The sequence below is a fragment of the Phaenicophaeus curvirostris genome, chromosome 1, assembly GCF_032191515.1.
Source record: "Phaenicophaeus curvirostris isolate KB17595 chromosome 1, BPBGC_Pcur_1.0, whole genome shotgun sequence".
Lineage (NCBI taxonomy): Eukaryota > Metazoa > Chordata > Aves > Cuculiformes > Cuculidae > Phaenicophaeus > Phaenicophaeus curvirostris.
In genome coordinates this window covers 88,903,098-88,916,033 of record NC_091392.1, presented here as the reverse complement: position 1 = coordinate 88,916,033, position 12,936 = coordinate 88,903,098, and the positions used below count along the sequence as shown (strand labels likewise).

Below are 12,936 nucleotides of genomic sequence, written 5' to 3'. Positions count from 1 at the left end.
ATCAGTGCAGTCTGTTTCACTTAAATTTGCCATTGTTTTCCTTCTGCAGCAGTTTGAACTGCAGACCTTACAGAGGGAACAAGTTATTCTTTAAAAACAACTATTTCCAGTGCATTGTTTCATTAAAAAAAAAAATAAATAAAAGAGAAACATTAATAACTGATTTGGATTTTCTAAAAGTTTTTCTTTTAAAACAAGTAAGTAATTTGAAGCTAAATTTCAGGGTCAAATTTTCCATTAACATTTATCTCTTTCAGTAGAAGCTCTTTACCATACGGATCACAGTGTAAAAAAAGTCCTAAAAAAAGAGCCAGGAGTGAAACCAACTGAAACCTACAAGGCCACAGCATGCCACCAATTTCTAAACAGAACTTCTATTCAAATCATTCTGCATAAAACCTCACATGGTCTACAAAAAAGGAACAGGGTTTTCCTGAAATGATTTAAATAACAATTTATCTAAGACTGTAATCTCTCTTATATGGGATTTGTAAGCCATCCCATAGAATTCTCTAGCAGGGAACACTGTTCCCTATTTACATCAAAGTTTTATATAAATAATATTACATTGTTTTTAATTTTCTGCAGCTGTTTTCCCTTATGAATAAGCTGGGACCATGAAGAAAATGTGAAAATAGGAAAACTGTGAATAATATTTATAATAATGATATATCCAACTCAGGAAATTGCTACAACTGCCTTTATCAAAATAAACAACTTTGATATATTTTCCTCCTTTAAGAGAAAGACAAAGTCCTCTTCTATTAAAATTAATTTGACTTGGTATTTGTTTGGTATTTGGATTTGACTGTCTTATGTCCCAATTTTGATCCCGTTAAAAAAAAAAACAACAACAAACACATACAGAAACATTCAGACACAAAAACCCCAACAGCGTTGCATTTGGTCTCTCACAGGAGTGAAAGAGGCACATACACAGGCCATGCAGCCCAGAATTAGTCTAGCTACAGGGCATGGCAAAGCATGAAATAACTGCTCCGGAGCACTTCCTCATGTGGGTGTGTTAGATAACTGTCTGCTCCAACGCTAAAATAAAGCGTACTCTGACCCAATCAACACCGCTAGCTCTGCTCTGCACAACTGCCCGGGCTGTGAGCAGGGGAACCCAGAGAACCCCACACGACCCCGCACACGCCGCTCTGCCAAACTCGGTCCTACCCCCCTGGCCAGCAGGTTTGACGCTCCCCGAGTTCCAGCTACAGCATCATATGCTGGATTTAAGTTTACTTAAGCATACTTTACCCTTTGCTGCTGCATCCAGATTGCAAATGGACTTTGTGCTATTGAAAGGGCTAAGATTTTTTTTTTTTTTTTTTTGCTAGAATATACTTGAGGTTCATTGAAGGTTAAATCGTGAAATAGTTAAATAGTGAAAAAGTTTTTTAAGATAAAAAAAGATCTTACTGGTTGATGAAAAATGTTTCTCCTACTCCGACTCTCTTTCTGTGCCCAAATTCTTCTTGCCTGGGGTTTTCATAAAATCAAGAGGTACCCTGAAGTAATTTGTATAGTTTTTCAAATACATTAAGATGAAGCCAGGCTTCTGATAAATGTACGCACAAGAATCCCAAGCACAGGTCCACATGCGTTCTACAAAAATCCTGGGCTGCTGAGGAACAGACAGCTGCCCTGGTTCAGGAGAAAATGACAGGTGCCTGGAAACCCACCTATCCCACAAGAGGGATGGCTGCTAACGCTCCAGCTGCATCACTCCAGGCTGACCACCACGCAAAGGCATCAGCCACCCCACCTTCAAGACTCCCTACGTTTCCAGCATAACTTCAGCATCCCCTCTACACCCAAATCTGAGTTTCAAAGCTTGAGGTTCAAACTTTAGGAGGGGAGGAAACACCTTGCTACAGTTAACAGATCGTCTGGAGCAATAAACACATTTAAAGTCTATCAACAAAATATTAATTTAGGAACTCGAATAAAAAGGAGGAGGAAAAAAAAAGGAAGCAAAGCATGTCATCCCTCAGTGAAGAGATGAGCCACCAATTCTTGGAACACTGGTATACAAAACCTTGAAAAGTTTCAGTCAGGTTCTGGAAATAAAGCTGCTAATAAAATGGAGCAAGCAGTTTCTGTAGTTGAAGTGCTAGTGAATAGATCTGCTGCTTTGGATTTCAATTAACTTAGTTTGTTCAGCGAGAAGGCACTTCTGTCGAAGCCGGGGAGTCGTAAGTTAGGAAAGCTGAAAAAAAGCCCCACACAGCAGCAAAAAAACCTTTTGGCAGCAAAAGTTCTCTCTGGTTTTAAAATAATGGATTTTTAAGAATCATTTCAAAGGATTTCAAGGTTTTGGAGAATCTCCTAGGCAGTCCCAGGTGGTTTGGGAATATTGCATTATGGACTTCTTTGTGCTAAGAGGAAGGCCTAATGCATGTTTTTAAGAAGTCAGCCTCTTGCTATTAAATAAATAATTTTCTATTAAAAAAAGGTGATTGATATTGTTGAGAGTTCTCCACTGATCAGCATCCATTTTATATAATTACTTAGGATTCTCCTAAGTAATTAGAACATTTTATGTAACTCACTTCCCCTATCTCTTTCTCTTTTTCTTTTTTCCTTTTTGTTACCAGAAGAGTAGCAGTTTTACTCTCCAACAGAAATGACAGAAGTTCAGATAAAAAGATCATTTCAAATGGGTAAATCTAAGCAGTCTTTAGAACCCATGATAAATCTGGGCTCCAAAAACTCGACAATGCTAAATGAGCTATGAAATGCATCACAAATCCCTCCCCAGAAAAAAAAAAAGTAAAAAAAAAAAAGGGAAAAAAGATTAATTCAGAGTAAAGCTTCAGTGTTTGAAATTACAAATAAGCAGCATATTTGTGGAATGAAAAGTGGTAAATAAATAGTTACTATTTCTAGACAAAATGGCTCGATAGATTTCATAATTTGCCACCACTGTAAATATCTGCTCCCTTCCCCCCTCCCTTCCCAGGCAGTACAGACGGAAACACAAGCATAACCATGCATAAAGTGGGAGGGTGGGGGGCAGCCAAGGATACAAACTCCCTCTTAGAAAGTTTGAATCCTTATTAACCCAGTGATGCCTCCATAACGTTGCATGAGATCAGCAACATAAAAGTTGGAATATACGTCTCCTTTCTTCCTAGTAAAGGAAACTGGAAAAATACTAATAATGAAAAATAGACGTTAAAAATATCCAGGAGGAAAGAGTACATGTACAATAACCAATATTAACCCTCTCTGCCCCCACACCAAAACAGACAAACAGCAAAATCTCCAAATAAAAACCTGTCAGAAGTGGAACCTGCTTTCTCTCTCCTTTTTTTTTTTATTTTGCCTTTATTTACAGTATGCTAAGCATGGACTTTAAACTTACAATGTGCATATATATAGAAAACAAAGAACGAGAGTCACCGTTAACCCTGGTCACCAGCATTACAGTTAAAAGTCATTGGCAAATACTGATAAAATCCCATTTAGCAGTAAATAAGGAGAACATGATATACGGACAGACAGATGGAACTGCATAAACAGAGAAGAAAAAGCAGAGACCCACAAACGTACGGAGAGGGCTGTTTTTAAAGAGTGAAAGATATTGATTTACTTGAAACTAGTGTTGGGAAACAAACATATTTGTTTCCTTTGTCGTTAAAAAAAAAAAAAGAAAAGTAATTAAAGTGAATCATAAGGGGGCACACCCTGGAATAAGTAGAAGGGGGAAACATTTGTAGAGGGTAAGGCCTTCTATATATGTTCCGAATTTTAAGCTGGCAAATAGGTCTGGCAAACTTACATCTCTAAATTAAAAATCGAGGGGGGGGAGGGGGAGGAGAATAAAGAAGTGCTGGTGGTTTAAGGAGAGTAGAGGCTTTATTCTTTCATTTTTTATAAAAGTTGACTGGCCTACCTTGTTCCCCAGTCCTCAGTTTGTCTCCTCATAGTCGCTGTCTCCCTGGAAGTACAGTGTGAGTGGTAATGACTGCCTGCCTCCCTAATGAGTCCATTTTCCTGCTCTTGATGTTGTGTCTATACACACACACACACTGCAACCTACCTTCCAAACCACAGAGACGGGAAAAGGGAGAGCGAGCGAGAGGGAGCGAGCGAGAGCGAGCGAGAGTGCGAGAGGCAGGGAAGAGAGGGAGAGAGAAAGGCGCACAGACAAAGCCCTCCTACCAGACAGCAGACAACCCTCCTTCCCCTCGCTCGCATAAAAAAAAAAAAAAAAAAAAAAATACAACTCGCCGAACGCAGCAGCAACAGGTTCAATGCTGCCAGGCTGAGGCGGCGGAGAAAAGAAGGTGTACGGGGCTGAGCAGGAATCGCTGGCAAATAAACACTTCAGCGCCGGCTGGCTCCACCTTGCTTATTTATGTTGCAGGATGTCGGAATGCATTGTTTCAGACAGCCCGGAGAATTATCATAAATACATCTTTTTTTTTTATTATTTTTTGTTGTTGTTGTTGTTGCGTATTAGCACGAAGCGCCAAAACGTATCAGCCATTCTGGTCCGTAACCTTATAGCTTTAACACATGCAGGGAAGGTGTAAACATATCTCTTTTGACAGGCAGGCTACACAAAGCCCACTGATGATTTTAAAGTCATGAGATCTTTCAAGAAAGACGCTCCTGAAGATAGGTTTCCCCAGACAATAGGGGAGCAGGGAAAATTGATCTTGATGAGGAAGAAGTCTTCGCGAGAGACTGCTCGGTAAACAATTGAAACAGAGAGGGCTCTTCTCCCCAGCATTCCCTCCCTTCAAAAATATATATTGGGAAGCTTCTACCCCTACAGCTATAATAATGTGCTGTGCTTATGTCTGAACAGGTGCAATGCATATAGTACATGGTGTTACAAGGACAGAAATAAATCTCTCAAGTAAAAAAAAAAAACATTTTCCCAGTTGCAAACAGGCCAAGGTTATTTAAAATATAGGTCTAATTTGAAGAACATTCTTCCCCACTCCCTATATTTTTTTTCTTGGAGGGGGGCGGGGCTAGAGGGAAGGTGTGAAGGGGTGGCAGAGATGGGAACATCAATATATGTAACTGGTTACTAGATTTTTGTTTTTACAATATTCTGTCACATCTGAAGAAGATATATGCTGCTTCTAAAATAATTTTCACTCAGTCCTGACTCTCATCACATGTAAACTGACACTGTCAAAAGAATTCTGTTGATTTTAATGACAACTACAGGCACGTGAAAGTAGCAAGAGCAGGAAAACAAGATTTTGCACCTGTATTTCATCTTTGGACAAACATTCTCCAAGAACTTTATCCACAGACTGTTTTTTACATGGAGAAACTGGGTTCAAGGGGGTGGGGGGAAAAGGTTAAGTGACATTCCCAAGGTTATGCTGCAAATCAGTGGAAAACCAGACGAGAACCCAGATCTGTGGATGCTTAACACAGAATTTGCCTGGAGTAACTCATACTCACCTAAACCTGAAGTGTCCTGTCTAAGCCAGTTGCGCAGTCTCCCTCTGTTGTCAGGGGGGAGACAGGCACCTCCCAAAAGTAATTCATCCCAGCTTTCTCTCTTGTCTCTCTGGATCAGACCAGGCAGCTAGCTTGTAGTTGGGTAAAATTAAGTAAAATGAATCTCACTTATGATCTAAAGCTTATTACAACATCCTGCTTCCCAAAATACATTTTTATTACTACATTTATTATTAGACAATATATGCCTAAATTATAGTGATCGAAAGGGATAGCCTGACGACTAGAAGAGACAGGTAAACTCCATAGATGCATGGATTTGTACCCTCGGGCTGTCTGGATATTCATGATTCAGAGTCTTTATAATATTAACCAGCCTGGTGACTGGTGAATTTGATTAGTTTTGTTCATTGGTAGCTGCTATGCATTTTTATATTTCGCTTATAAACATTCTGTTTTCATCCAGATGTACAGTAAATACAGAAGGATTAAGTAATATTTTTCAAAAGGGTAATTTTCATTAGTGTTTTCATCAAAACACAGCCTTTCTTACCTTGGGGTAAAATATAAAAAGCTCTAGTAGGTGACTTAGTTCAACTCCTTCTGTAATATTTAGCTACATACACACCTGGCATATGTAGAGGCAGCTCTACAAGTTACTCCAAATACACATTGCAAAAATTATATATTTGCTTCTCTGGACTTCATGGCCGTCTTCACCTTACTGAAGTGTACATAAGGTCAGGAAAGCAGAAGAAGCATTTGGAGACTTTGTTTCTAACTGTGGTAACTCAATCTGGCCACATAGGTACCAACAGACCACTCACTGCCTCAGTTTTTCCACCTGTAACATGGACTCAACTGTAGTTCCATGAGCACAAGGTATCACAAATACATGAAATGCTTCATCTTCCTATCTCAGCCTGGCATCTCTCAGAGTTTTATGATGGAGAATACTATTGGAAAAATACAAATACTTTATCAAAGGGACCTGTATCAAAGCCAGTTGATGAAAATCACAACATTTTACATACTTCTATTAAGTTCAAATAATATAAATAGCCTCTGAATTAAAAATTTTAAAACTACATCTACGCAAAAATTAGTTCTTCCGGAAGTTCTTAGTATGTTGCAACATTTGATCCCAGACTGACATTCCTTCCTCAGTCCTACCTACCTTATATATACATCTGCAGAAAGATTCAAAAGTTATCAATTTTGGGCAAAATACACATTTGAACCTTTCAAATTTAACAGATGTTCAGGTTGAAATCTGAGAACTAAGTCAGAAACTTTTAGGCTTAAATAACGTTCAGTTTAGTTTTTGGATCTGGATCAAAGGCAAAGTTGGGAGACATCTAGATCCTCATTTCCTGTAACTTTTTAGAAAGTTCATGCATGTATCTGAATATGGATCACGGGGCAAATTTCCTCATTTTTGGAGAAAGCCTGAATCTCAGAACGAATGCTAGAACTGTGCCTGATTCCATCCAGCTATGGAAACAATTAGACCAGACCTAAAAGGAACCCAAACCCATCCCTTCCAAAGTTGTGACAGGGTTTGGGTACATGCAGAACTGTAGAAGCAAAACTAAACACCTTCAACCCTGAGACTGTTTGAAAGCAAACACAAAGTGGATTGCAACTTAAGCTAGTTTTGTCCCTCAATCAGAAATGCATCCAACTAGCCATAATCTTTATAAAATCCAAGTATCTGTCCAACCTGACCAATAAACCCCGCAAGACGTGATCTGTACAACTAAGTCTTACTAAATGGATCCAAATCATTGATGGCCCAATTCTCTGTTGCCTTACAAATCAGTCTACCTAAATCATGCAAAAAGATCGTAAAAAAATGCTGCGTGATACAATTGAATGGAGAATCTTAATTTAATATTTTGCCAACATAAAATATTTGCCTATTTGCTTCATTTAAAACACCTGATGAGAACATGCTCACCATTATGCCTCATTCCCATGGGCCTGCAATTCCTCCTCTTCATTTACAGGAGCAGGTGGATGATTATATATTTGGTTCACTTGCAGGAATAGGAGAGGAAATGTAAACTGCTGACAGCTTTCAGCCCTATCACAGGACTGGACAAACACCTGCCATGAGACAGTGAAGGCCTGCATGGCAGTCACATGGCTGGTCTATGCTTGGCCATGCAACGGAAAAGTCAAGGACAGTTCTGTCCTGTGCCCAGGACCGTACCTCTCCCATGGGAGACACCAAACTTTTGGTTGTCACACATGGGTTCACCCCACAATACAGAGGCTGGAATGAAGGGCTCCCAGCCATCTTATTAAAAGACTACATTATCCAACCTGAATGCAAGAATAGGCCATGCTCATCTACCCAGTAGGTGATACTCCTGGTTTTCTTTTTCTATAAATTTGGTTCAGAGTTAATCTCTAACAACTATCATTAGGAAGGCAAAGGAGCCTCCTCAACCACTCCAGCAAAGTCATAAAAAGAGTGAAACAATAAGTAGCACAATAAGGCAGGTGGAAAATGCTAATGCTTGGCACAGCAGAGGCCCCATCTACAGTTCTCCCAGGGAGCTACAGAACCCTAAGAACACCCTTATCTTCAGTAGTATGGGGTGACGGGAAAAATCAAACTGTCCACCAGAACCATGAAAGTCTCTGTTGCAAATGACAAGGTTCTAGATAATGGACTAAGAGGGAAAGAAGGTGCTTTGATGCCAAACAAGATATTCTGTAGTGTTCTGGTCTCTCCCCTCTTTTATGTTGCCAGGCTCACCAACATGCTGAGTTTAGACATATCAGCAACCATGACTGAAAAAGGAGTCACAGCATTGTATAATCATGTCCGAGGCCAAGAGCTACTTCCTCTGAAAAAAAATAAAATAAAATTAAAAAAAAATTGGATGCTTAGCAATTATTGGTGGGCTGATTTTCATATTCTAAAGAAATTTAAGTGGCATTGGCTCCATGCACTGATTTGAGTGTCCTTCCCATCCTTGTGATGGGTTAACACACTGATTTTGATGTACTCTACACACCTGATCTACAACAATTCCATCAATCTTTTCAGGTAGCTCTTCTTTTCCAGGAATTGTTCTTAGAAACCAGGCTGGTTTAACACGATACTGGCATTAAAAATCCCAGGCAAATTTGTGTTGCAATTCTTTTTCAGATGGTATAGGCAGAGCCTAGATACACTCACAGTAACATGTCTGAACTGGATTGCTTCCACTTAGTCACCTTTCCCACATACGCAGATCTCCTAGACTCCCCTGGTAGATCACACCATCATGTTGCCAGCCCAACAGGATTAGTGGTTCAGATGTCTTTACTGGTGTCCTGCAGTGTCTCTGCAACTTTGTTCAAACGTAATGAGAAAGATGCCAATTAAAAAAGCACAAGGGTTCTGCTGCGTGGCAGGCTGATTCAAAGTAGATACCTATATGAAGCGATTAAAAATAGGGTTTTTTTAAACCTGAAGATAACAGGAGGACAGCGTGTTTGAGTTACATCAGCAGGGGCCAACAAAAATGTAGAAGAACCACACAAAAGCTCTTTATCCCTGCAGATTTACTGGTGAAGACACTGAGGACAGAAGGAGAGAAATACAGGGCGCTTCTGGTGTCTTTCAGTATGCAAAGAATCTCAATTGTTCTCCCATCTCAGCAGTCATTACTTACTGCCAGACCTCCAAATATGTAATACTTTCCTTTAATTTAGCAACTTTGATCCATCATTCCATAGTACAGTTACACATTCACATTAATAAATCAAATCTCAAGCTTCCTCTGGCAAAAAGCTACTGTCATTCCCATTTCACGTATAGTAAAAACTGAAGAGTTTAACCACTCTGTTGAGAAAAGCAGTGAGATTGGGATGTCAGGCTTTCCTGATCAGAAGTTCAGGCTGTGCTGCCTCTATGGATCAGGCACTCCGACAGCCCAACTGATTGGCGAGACTCGGCCCACTGGCTGAAGAACTGGTTTTTCTAATGTTGTTTGTTTCCTTTTTTTTTTAATCCCAGAATGTCCTGAATAATAGATCAGATGCAAAGCTGATACATCTCCAACAGTTTCAATGGATTTGTGAAAATTCTTCCGCAAGTAATATGTACCAAGTACCATAAACACCCTTTTTTATGATGACACTGGAGCATTTTGGTAAAGGAACACTTTGCACAATGACTGCTCACTTACAGCCCTTCAGGCCACTTTGCACAAAGGCTGCAAAATGGTGTTTCCCTTGAATAATAATTCCATGTCAGAGAGAACAGTCCTGCAATTTTGTCCCAACAAAGCCAATCCCTTGTTTTTGTACCCATCAGCAATGGTGTGCATCAATCAAGACCTACAAGGACTAAAAGTCCTTGTGAAACAAACTCCAGAAGACCAGTATCATATCGACATTTTTCCAATTGAAAAACCAAAACCACACAAAAAGTCCTCAGAGTCCCACACGCTTTATCCCCATACCCCCATTACAAATACACGCACGCACACTTCAGATGTTCACATGTTAGCTTTCTGTCTTTAATGTGTAGATTGTGCTGTAATTATTTAACGCCTAACAACCTGCTGTTACGTGTGTGGCCTTGGCTATGTGTGTTCATCCTCTCCACTTACCGAGTGTTGGGATATTGCCTTTATCTGCGTCGGCAGGCCATTTGTGACCAATTTAGCTGTTGATCTAACATGCAAGGCCCTCATCCAAGCTGTGCAGTTACAATGGAATCAGATCGTGTTACACAGCCTAATGCATCATATGGTGCACCCTCTATTATATAACTATATGGTTCCCAAAGGTTACCTATAATTCAATCATAAAGAGTCGTGTTGCAATTCAATCAACATTTAAGGACTAGAAATGTGATGATTTACTTATGGAAATCCATACTGAAACCATCCCAAACTGAACAACAAATTGTTAAAAGTAGTTTTACCATCTGAAAGGAGCTACAGTAACAAACATGTCAGGATGCGCGTTCATCACTCTCTTCGACCAGATGACTAGAGTGGTTAGCAAAGATTTCTATTTTTGTCCTTAGGGACCATGCAGGAGAATTTGATTGCTGTCACAGTAATTGCAGACAGTTGTGACATTAACCACAGTGAAAATGCTGAAGCTCCAGGTGGCCATCACTTCACTTTTACCCTCTTTAAATAGCTAGCGAAAAAAACCCAAACCAAACTACAACAAACCAACCCAAACTAAACTTCTGCAACTCTAGCATATCAGTTGAGATGCACTAAGTTTGTCATGAATGAAGATCTCTGATCTAAATGGGAAAGAAGTGAGAGGCATCACTAGCAATATTTTGGTAGCTGTTATTGTACCCTCTGGGTGCAACTGAATATTTTCACAAGCTTATGAGCATTAATCCATTCTACCTGGAAGATATTTCTGTCAGCATTTTCAAAGATGCTACTCTTTCAGGAAGCAATTATATGCTAGTTTAGAGTATCACATCTGAGAGTACTGCTCCCCTAAATGAATAGCCATTTCTGGAAAAATAAAAATGCAATTTAAGTGTATCAGATGTACAAAGACAGAAACTTCATACTTTAACTTAATTTGATTGACTATACATAAAGTGTACAAAAAAACACTCTACAGAAAAAAAGACAAGCAGTAGTGAAACTTCAAACATCCAAAAAATCTCGAGTAGGCTCTAAAAGTTATGCAACTGTCTTAAAAGCCAGGGAACTTTATAAAAAAAACCTGTTATGCTCTCAAATACTTCTTAAGGTTTTCCATGCAATTATAAAAACTAGAATTTGTTTCTTTGTTTTCTTAAAGCTAAGGTTATACGTCCAACACCAAAAAAACAAATCACAGCATGTACAATAATGCTGTCATATTTGAAAGGAGCAACACTACGTGCCATTATTCATCTAATTCTTCACCATCAAATCCCTTCAGCTGATGTAGGATTATTTTCCTCAAATATAGGCACTGTGTGAAAGTTCTTATGTAAATTTTTTTCTCCATGTATTCTAGGCAAGGCGAAACCAATATATTTACCAGGCAGATTGGAGTTGTAAGCTACTGAAAAAGATCCACTTTCTCAGAACTGTGTGGCTTGTATCACACTTTGAAGTAGCTCAGCACAAAATTTCACCTAGGACCCAGATTGAGGTGGGACCAAATTCCTGTGAAGTTCCCATGCTTAGTGTTTCTGGATGTACACCCCTAAAATTCTACCTTCAGCTCATAGAAACTATCAGACATGAGGACTCAGGGGCATTCAGACCAACTGTCTCTGACCTGTGAGTACGTACAAGTGCCTGATTTTGTTTTGAGGCAAACTAAATATTACAGAGTCAACAGAGTAAAGAAATGGAGCGAGTAAAATGTCAAACAAGGGTTTATCCTTGCTAGTCTGAGAAGCCTGCTCCATGAAAAAACTTAACTGCTGGTGTCTGTATCAAATACACAGGAAACACAGTAAGGATCTAACCATTTTACTCTCCTAACACCACCAAAATTAACTATAAAGTGTTCACTCCCACAAAACTTCATTTTCTGTAGACCACCTCAGAGGAATTGGTTTTGCACATAGCTGGGCAGGATTCATCATCTTTGAAACTTTCAAAGATACTTCTGAAGAATAAGACTAGAGGTACTATATGAAGTAAAGGAAAGGAATGTCTTGGTCTGATATTGTTGGGATTTTTTTACTTGATACGAGGTAAGTTCTCTTAGAGAAAATAGGCAAGACTGGTTCCAACTAATGCTTTAATTTAGCCTAAAGAAGAATATTTGTGGATAATCTGAACAGTTTTCTCAGCTGTTTCAGAAGACATATTCAGAGATGCATTTCTTTTCCTGAAATATTAATTGAAAACCATTTTGTAATGAAAAGATGAAAGAGTTTATTATTAAAGCCAAAGAAATTAAACGCAAAAAAGTTGTATTAACTGAAAATTAAGTCTCAGGTCTTATTTTACACAAGAACAGAGATAAGAGTATTTATTTCAATCAGACCTATCAAGAGTTGGAAGATCTGGTGAGGGTAGTGGTGGTGTAAGCCTGACAGAAATGAGCTTGGGTATCCTACAGACAAACAACTCTTTTATTTTGCTTGGTTTTGAACAAAAGGGTTTTTCATTACTGAACTAGAACATACAGAACAAGGTGACATAATATTTTCAAAATGATATAATGGAAACAAAGTGTACCAACTTCAATGCCACTCTTCAGTCAGGTTTTGTAACAAGCCTGAGTCAGACATTATTTTATGGTCAAAGGGCTCCTTTTTGGTAACTTTCTTTGCAGTTATTAGATAGGGCTGTAGTATTTGCTATTGCTACCAAGACTATATATGATTATGTAATGAGAGATCCCCTTTGTAATTATGCCTAATTGCACAGGTATTAAGTTTGTCAGGGGAACTTTAATTTCCTGATTTTTGTGTAAATAAAGAATCAATGTTAATATTGTTCTAATCAGTACTAACTAACATCTAATCTGTTCTGTTTCAAAATCAGAGGTCACACTGTGAAATCG

General features: G+C 38.9%; 1 protein-coding gene across 15 annotated transcripts in view; it reads right to left on the bottom strand.

The window, feature by feature from the left end:
- Positions 1-12,936, bottom strand: part of ZBTB20 (zinc finger and BTB domain containing 20) — a 492,240-nt gene that overhangs the window by 459,362 nt on the left and 19,942 nt on the right. For 10 of the 15 annotated variants that reach the window (XM_069867432.1, XM_069867378.1, XM_069867388.1 and 7 more), the window contains exon 1: positions 3,905-4,126. The exons of 2 other annotated variants lie outside the window; for them this stretch is intronic. The gene's annotated coding sequence lies outside the window, so the exon portion shown is untranslated. Of the gene's footprint in view, positions 1-3,904; positions 4,127-4,173; positions 4,218-12,936 lie in introns of those variants that run through there. 3 more of the 15 variants (XM_069867414.1, XM_069867442.1, XM_069867459.1) reach the window with 3 other exon arrangements.